Consider the following 7,362-nt stretch of genomic DNA (forward strand, 5'->3'; position numbering starts at 1 on the left):
TTAATGTTTGGTTCGATTTAGAACATCTTTCCAATGGTTGCTTAATTTGAAACCATCTTCTCAGTTGAAATTGTGTCTGTGTTTGTAGATCTGAATTGCCTCGCGAACAAATCTCTGATAAAAACCCGTGGGTTTGCAAAGAACCTTGGTATCGGAGAAAATTATATCGTGATCACCCACAGCGTTGTAACAGTGATCAGCTACGGCAGAAGAATTCGTTCTGCCGTGTTTCAAATCTGATTTGTGCTCGCGAATTCGGTCAGAGACATGTCGCTTTGTCTCCCCGATATAGCAATCACCGCAGGTACAACTCAATTTGTCAACCCCGGGGTACTGTAAGTCAGGAATGACATCTTTCACGGATGGGATCAGATCACGAATTTTGTGTACTGTATTGAACCGGACCTGGATCTTGTGTTTGTTTAGAATTTTGGAAATCTTTTTAGTAACGCCTGCAACCGAGAAGATGGTTTCAAATTAAGCAACCATTGGAAAGATGTTCTAAATCGAACAAAACATTAAACTAATTTTCAATGGTACAGTATATTTTTCAAGTAGTGGTACCCCAAACTTTCGCAGCTCTTAAAAATTCCCTTTTCACACAATCAATAGGTAAACTCCCCTTCCCCTCCCTCGCCAACCGGCATGTTCACCCGCATGTACACCACCTCTACACAGTTCATCATGCTAAATCGGCCAATCAAATGCTAATTTTTATGCTAATTCCTTTGTCAAGGCACCTTGTTTCCTCGCACACAGCTTAAAGGTCGCGGTCTAAGCGTGGCTGTGTTCACTCCAGCGCTGTCCTCGAGACAGTCTGGTCCCTTCACCTGATGAAGGCCGCTTGTGTTGTGGCCGAAACGTCGTTGTTGTTTTATTTTTTTACCTACGTGACTTTACCGAATAGAACCAAAGAGTATGGATCCTTGCAGTCACGAAAGCTTTAAATCTAGAATTAATGAAGGAAGTTTTGGAAGGGAAGGAAAGGTGTTGGGGAAAAAGCAAGAGGCAGAGAAAGAAAAACTGCACTTGATGACTTTAAGGACAAGGGGTCTGTACAGTTACATAAAGGAGCAAACTCAAGATTGGACCGCATGAGGGGAGGTTGAGCCAAAGAACTGCCGTTTAGCAGAGGGAAAACTAAAGGGAAAAAAAAAACGCCATAGGATCCTCCTAAAGTTGAGTTTTGATATTCAGGTTGTAGTTTCTAGCGTATTGAATCCTGATGGTTTTAATAATGCAGTGTGTTGGTTGTGCAAAAGAAGATATTTCATTTGATTTTGGTTTGTTGAAACATATAATCAGAAGTTCCCCTATTCTGCATTGAGGTGCATCCAGAAAATGAAATGCTGTTGCAAAAGTTGTTTGACCCGAACTGAAAAGATGTAGCACTTGAAATGGCCATTCATGAATACAAAGAGGAGCCCCGATGCCTTGGCCCTAGCTCAGCTGGCACAAACCCGCGGGTAGAAATGTCTTCGTGAATAGCAACTTCCAGAGCGATAGTCATGCACTTGGATTTGAGTCATTAGTGTTTGAGAGTCCGCGTATTCCTCTCGAAATGTATGTAATACCAGAAATGTACTTACCTTTCTCAGAAATGTGATGTTTTGGTGTACTGCATTTAGATGACCCTGTTGTGTTTAAACTTTGAACAGCGACGAGCAGATCGATGTTAAATAATTTGACTAGCGGCAGGCTGACATTTAATCAAATCAATGCGCTATGAGTTTCCATGTTCTGTTGTATTGCTAGTGAAAGGGCATTGCTGTGCATGCAATCACAAAAGTCTGGTAACTCAAATTATGTTTATTTTCCTTTTATTCATAAAGTATATGAATTAGAGCCACAAAAAGTTCGCAAGTACACAAACGAACAATGAGGTGGTGTAATTTCGATTTAAAGCTTTCGTGACTGCAGGGATTCATCTTCTTGGTTCTTTCGGTATAGTCACGTTAAATGGAAATAAAATAATAAAAAAGAAAATTATTTTATTGTTTTATTTTTATTATTTTATTTCCATTCGACGTGACTTTACCGAAAGAACCAAGAAGAAGAACAATGAGGTGGTGCTTGTGTCCATCTGTGGTCCTGAGTCAGCGGTGGAAATTTCACTTTTATGATGGAGACCAGTGCAGCCATCGGGTAGCCACCGATGATTTGATGAATATTTTCGCATTGCAGTTCGCTGAATGGTCGGGCCTCCAGTGGATGCAGGGGTGACGTCAACCCACTTCAACGTGAGTCAAACAACATTCACTTACTCGATGCATGTATCGTGAGTTGAAGAAACAATATTAATGAATCGAAGCATCACTCCACCCATAGCAAGTACTATTGACCTTCTACAAAGCGTTACTCATTTTGTTGACCTCAAAGGGATGGCGTGGCTGATTTGACCCACGACCTGAATTTGAATTCATGATCTTCAAATTGTGATTCCGGTGCTTCTAACCATTGCACCACCGGGCCTGACACTGCAATCACAGTATCTACCACGTTACAGCAAAAAAACATCCCATGTGCTGTGCTAGTGATGCACATTTTGAAATCATCGTAATAGTGAGGGGTTTTCTCTGAACACTCCGGTTACCTTTCACAAACACGAAACAATCGAGGCAGTTAGTCAAACCTCTGAACGCAATATGGTTGCCGCAATTATTCGTTTTTCACGATACGATATCACATTTCATGCCGTAAAGATGATCAGATGATCAGTTTAGTATTTCTTTATTATACTTCACATTTTTATTGCGTCGTTTGCGTACTTCGAGTACTTAAAAGTACAACTGCAGTTCACTCAAAATAAGCCTCCATGAGTGTTTTTTTTTTAAATAGTTTTACATACCATAATACTACACGTGCCGTCCACATTAAACAATCACCTTCGCTCACCAGTTTCCGCTCCGCACTCAAAACTCACTGCTTGTTCCCTAGCTCACCCCACAATCCCTTAATCTCCACCTCATATCCACCAACGTTACTTTTTCCTCTTCATGTTCGCATCACACAGCTCTCACTCATTCCCCATTCGTTCGATCCATTGATCATCATCATTCACTGCCATCAATGTCGCTTTCACCGATTGCACGCATCACAGATTTGCCCCATTACTTCTTCTTCTCGTCTGTTTCATTCGCCTCATCTCCACCATGACATTCGTGTGTACTATTGTTAATTCTGTGTAAAGCGCCTTGGATAAGGCGCTATATGCATTGTTTTAAGATAAGATAAATTACACAATGAACTATTTTAAAATTCTGTAGAAATTACGACATCATGTAATTGCCACGCCATCAATTACTGCGTAGAACATTTTGAAAAGCGCCGATTTTAATGAGAGCTAGTTATTTCTTTAAGTAAACTTGAATGTGCTTTTGTAACAACAACAACTATGTGATCGTAAATACGTGCGACATATCAAATGAGCAATGATAAGAACTAACGATATCAAAACGGACGATACCATTATTATCATGGAGCTTACATCATGCAATGTATCATAGCATCGCATGGTTGCGGCGAACATGCAAAGCCCTATTTTCCTGACAACGAATCTTGCAGCTCGTCGATACTCTTTCCGAGTAATCTCATAAATTATTATTATCATTATCATTTGTTCTTGGTCCTGCACAACGCTGACCACTGAACCAGTTTTCAGCACTTGGTGAACGATCCCATTGTCCTCACGCGCCCAGTCACCTCCCTGGGGCATTAGCAGCACGCGCTGCCCCCACCAGCACCACCACCACCAGCACCACCACCAGCACCACCACCAGCGCCAGCACCACCACCAGCACCACCACCAGCCCCACCACTAGTACCACCAGCACCACCACCAGCCCCACCACCAGCCCCACCACCAGTACCACCACCAGCACTACCACCAGCACCACCACCAGCACCACCACCAGTACCACCACCAGCACTACCACCAGCACCACCACCAGCACCACCACCAGCACCACCACCAGCCCCAACGTGGCACGCTCACCCCCGCAAATCGCTTTGCTAATGACCCCATGACATCATTCACACGAGCGCGCGACGAACAACGAGAAAGGCGCAGCAAATACGGATTTTAACTTCTTGAATTCCTACGGCGGAAGGCGCGTGGTCTGCTTGCGTGGGGAGCGCGCACGCCCTGCGGGTTCTTGTTGTTATTGTTGTTGTTTGTGGGAGACCGCGGAGCTGTCGCTGCATGGCATTTTTTTGGTGGTTGTTGTTGTTGTTGTCGTCGTTACACTTTCAGCCTCGGCGAGGAATTCCAGGGTTGTGGCGAGTTAGCTCGGAATGTGGGCCATCGCTCTGGAGCACGATCTGACATATCGGTGTGTAAATTCGGACGTGGAACGAGGTTGAGGTCACGTCACCGCTGCGGCTCTGTGCGTGTCTGAGAATTGCCAATGGAGCGTGCCACCCCGTTGGGGCTCTTTGGCATCTGCTTTTGTCCTGCATTGGGTTTGTTTTTTTAGATCAGGCTTATCGGTGACTGTGTTAACCAGTGATGCGCATTGTGCATTGTCAACATTATTGTTATTGTTGTATTTGTGATTACACCTTCAGGGTTTAATTTCCATTCTTTCATATCTGTAAAATAAGTGGCAAAAATGTGTATGTATAATTGTATATTTGCATGTATGTAGTATATGTATCTAGATAGGTCATCCTCTTTGGACACTCCACAAATTTTAATGAATGAGGTGTCATTTTAAAGCTTCTGCCGTATAAATCGGTGAGTGGGGCAGTGTCCGGTGAGCGGTGAACCTGTGCCCTGGCTCCGGTGACTTTTGTGTGGCACGTCGTTCTCTCCATGGGACAGGCTGCCCATTAGCACGATATATTAGATCTAGGGTGTCAAGTCTGAACGTCTTATTTCTATACACAGTGTCAAGTCAAATTAAAACCCCATCCTCTGCGTGGTGATCATGTCTCTTGGTGATCCTCAGCCAGTGGCGGCAAGTACACATTCCTATGGCAAGGCCGAATATGTATTCACCACGCTTGAAAATTGTACAAACTAAGTGCCCTCACGTAAGAGCGCCTCGCTAGGTCTCCTGTTTGCAAAATACGCGGCATATTGAATCTCAATAGGCTGCTGTAAGCTGCTTCAGACAAATGAATATCGATTGGTAACCTGGCGGCACAGGGTGACAGCTCGTGTGCTTGGCGCGAGCGCTGCCTGCCCGGCCTGAGTCGCTGCGGGTGTCCGGGCACACACGGCCAGCCGGTCAACCTCTGTGGGGATTGGACAAAGGGGGGCTGCAGGCTGTTGCGTGCGCATTAAGCGATTGTAAAATGCCTACCATCTGCACCACTTGGCCGAGGGTGGGAGATTGGGGAGGTTGTGAACCCTGGGCCTCTTTTTGAAGTGCATTCCGAGATGTTTTTTTCGTTACCCCCCCCCACACTCACCATTTAGATTCGGCAAGCGGCCCCGTTGCATTGCAGACGTAATCACTGGCGGAGCTAGTGGGGGGGGGGGGGGGGGGCGGAGGGGGGGGGGGGGTGGCACGTGCCCCCCCCAATGATCCGATCGAAATCCCGATCGGATCATTGGGGTTTATTAGTAATAAATTGGTATTTTGCGACCCCCCCCCCACTGCCACTGTGGAGCATATTCTTACGTGCCCCGGCCTCAATGAGATGATAGGACAATAGTCTGAGTCCATAATTGGCAATAAGTAACGGCAAAGCAGTTATGAGTGACTCACAGCATTGTGCGCAGTTGAGTATACAGTACACGACTTCCCTGAAGGCATTCACCATCAGCGAGCGCGATGCCGATCACACCACGCGGTTCGAACTCGACCCTCGATCGATGGCTGTGCCATAACTGCACACGCGTCGAATAAAAGCAAGGGACAAGTCCTTACTTTACTAACAACTCCTCTATCATTTTTCATTGCTGGAGGGGTTTCCCCCTCTATGTGAAAATTCTGGCTCCGCCATTGGACGTAATAGATGCCACCCACTGCCGTTCTGTTACACTGCGTTACGGTGGTAGCATTTTCCTTGCAATATTTTACACAAGCATCACGTGGAGCCAAGGAATCCTGGCGAGATAGGTTTTGGTCACATGGGTGACCAAAACGGCATACCCAAGCAGCTTATGCTGGTTGGGTATGCCGTTGTCAAGAAGCTTTGTCACTGGTCTTGCAACGCAAGAAAGTGGCAGGCTGTCTTTTTTTTGTTGCGACAGATTTAAACCTGTGGAAAGCTTCCCTATCCATGGCACATGGCGAAAGAGGTTATCGTCAAAAATGGACTATAATTTCAAATTCAAATTAAAAAACATTAAAAAGTGTACATTTTATATTCCTGTTATCCTTGTCGCACAAAATGCTACGTGTTTTTTTTTCCGAATTAGGGTAATTAGTGAGTCATATTTCAAATGTGGCAAATTTAGACCTCTTGCCGCCACACTCATTGCTGACACCCTAAATCTACGAATCAAACTCAAGTCGAAAGCTCACAAGATCGGGGGAAGGGCTCATCTTCCAAGAAAAGTTCACCCGAATATTAACCAGGGCGGCCACGAACCGCGACCTTCGAATCTCCGTGACAAACGGCGAGGGTGCCACGTCACTGCCATGTCACAAGTCAAATCGTCACCATTGCTGAGATGACCGTTTGGTGGTGCCCACGTCTGTGGGTAATTCTGAGCCAGGAGTCAAAATTTAATAGGCCAACCACTGTTTACCGACCCCCAATGAGATGAAGGGACTCAAAGCGTTGGCAACACAATGCAAGTACTGTGCAGGTGTGCTTGTTTACAGGGTTGGACGGGGCAGTCAGACTCGTCGCAATGTTCTAGGTTTTAATTGCTCTGCAATTGCAGTCATTATTGCCCTTGAATGAGGGATTGGCACAAGAGCTGTTCGAAGGCAAGCCTTCAGCTCCATCATTCTTTTGCAAGTAAAATTAAGTCTCGTAAATCTGCCAGGGGCGCGTACAACTTAATGCTGACACACTAAATCTACTCGTTCAAGTCGAAAGTCAAAGTCAATGTGTTCCCTCGCCCAAAGGACCAGGGGATTGGCTCTCCTTCCAGTTTCAGCCTTGAGCCAATGCTGTAAATTACACATTGCTATGACATTTACTTCCCAGAAGACGATACTCTTTATATTATTTTTATTATCCCTGGATAGATAACAGACTTCGTCGATCTTATGACCAACATTTAAGCATACAACCTTCCAACTGCAAGCTGTACAATTCTGTGCAGGGTATTTATCTGGTATTTGGCATCCAAATATTATTCCAACCCCATTATGGCAACATTTATCAAAACGATGACAACAAGTTAACTTATACACGCTAATTCAGGACAAAGGATGATTTTAAATGGACTGATAAATA

This window comes from Petromyzon marinus, chromosome 10 (assembly GCF_048934315.1).
Source record: "Petromyzon marinus isolate PM22_M1 ecotype Great Lakes invasive population chromosome 10, UKy_Petmar_22M1.pri1.0, whole genome shotgun sequence".
Lineage (NCBI taxonomy): Eukaryota > Metazoa > Chordata > Hyperoartia > Petromyzontiformes > Petromyzontidae > Petromyzon > Petromyzon marinus.